General features: G+C 30.5%; 1 protein-coding gene across 6 annotated transcripts in view; it reads left to right on the top strand.

The window, feature by feature from the left end:
- tom1 (target of myb1 membrane trafficking protein) overlaps nt 1–1,327 on the top strand; it is a 14,001-nt gene extending 12,674 nt beyond the window's left edge. For all 6 annotated transcript variants that reach the window (XR_014537441.1, XR_014537442.1, XM_083565710.1 and 3 more), the window contains one exon: nt 1–1,327. This exon is cut by the window's left edge and continues 1,007 nt beyond it. The gene's annotated coding sequence lies outside the window, so the exon portion shown is untranslated.
- The last annotated feature ends 255 nt before the right edge of the window (nt 1,328–1,582 follow it).

Below are 1,582 nucleotides of genomic sequence, written 5' to 3'. Positions count from 1 at the left end.
ACATAAATGAAGGTCTGTTAAATATGTCTGATACTACAACTGACCTAAACCACAGAAAGGATTCGCTAATTATCTACTAGCTATCTACTGTAATGTTATTGTCTATTTTATCACATACTGCTTTGCAAATTTTGCTCCTTATGTATAACTTCTGTTTTACATTTTTAGACTTCTATATGAATCACTTCGAATTGAATGCACTCTTTTCTTTGCAGTACATCTTTGTAATACATAAGCTAGCTGTTAATAGGAGAAGGCAATGCAACTTTTTGTAAAAAGCTTAGGTTAGGATTTAATTGTGCTAATTGTTAAAAAAAAAACAAAAAAAAACACCAGACATGTTGCAGCAGAGAGCTTGTAACCCTGAGTACCAGATTGTTTTGAGCTTTTAAATAAATAGATTTGTTTTTCAGTTTCAAAACAGAGACTGTATTGAGGGAGTGTTATGAAATTTAGATCTCAAGATTCTGATACCAAAATCCCACCTATATCCACCGGTGATAAATCTTAAAGTTTACTAGCAGTTAACTAGCCAACTTGCTGGTTAGCATATTGCATATTCATTCATAGATCCTAGAATTTTGTTTATGTGTGTACATTAAATCCATATTGTTATTCTAACTGTAGGTTTTTTTTTTTTTTAAATGTACATGTTCATTGGTCATTTAATGTTCATTTCTAATATGAAATCATGATTATATCCTGGTGTCTCCCATTCTATTTTAATTTTATTATGTTTTTGTGAGACATGAAACAATAGAATTTTGATATAACATGCATATTATACCATGTTACTTTGTGGTTATAGTTAGAAATTAGTTTTCCAATAACTAATAGTAGCTAATATTGTTTTTATATAATGAATTAAGTGTTATTTGACATTTCTTAGAACTCAGTTATGTTACCTAAAAAATATATAAGCAGGTGTTAATAAATGCATGTAGAAAGGAAATAGGTGAGAATTTTCTCATTACACAGAAGTGCATGTCTCAGATTATACTATCAAAATATTAAGTAACCAGTAACACAATTTTTACGGGTAACACATTTTTTTTTTCAAGTTTTCCACCTCCACAAACACTGCTGTTTTTCAGACTTTCTTTTAACATGTTATTGAAGTTAAGACAGGCTTTAAACTGCAATCTATAATTATGGACTGGGCTACTCATATGTGAAAATTAGTCAGTGAAGTAATGATGTAGAGTTTTACTTTGGTGAGTGTTGTTTTGTTTTTGGGAGGAGGGTATAGTTTCTATGGTTTGAATTTGTATAATGTATAATAAAAAATCGTTTGCTACAGTACATTAATAAAAAAAGATCTAACAAACTGCAGTGTGTTATAATAAACACTGTGTTATATTATTTTGATGATCGTCAACTTCTACCCATATTGGCAATTTAACAATGTGTTTCTGCACCAAGTGTTGTGATTATACATTTTTACCAGATATCCTATAGCCTGAATACTGAATGATACTGCTGTTAGCACAAACACCGAGCAGTCAGTTTCTGGAGATGTTTAACTGGTCAGCACGCTGATTTACTTAGATTTCAAGCATGTATCATAGCTCTTCTTCACAGA

Source organism: Silurus aristotelis (genome assembly GCF_946808225.1).
Source record: "Silurus aristotelis genome assembly, chromosome: 17".
Taxonomy (NCBI): domain Eukaryota; kingdom Metazoa; phylum Chordata; class Actinopteri; order Siluriformes; family Siluridae; genus Silurus; species Silurus aristotelis.
The sequence above is the reverse complement of the archived record's forward strand: the minus strand, read 5'-3'. Positions and strand labels throughout refer to the sequence as shown.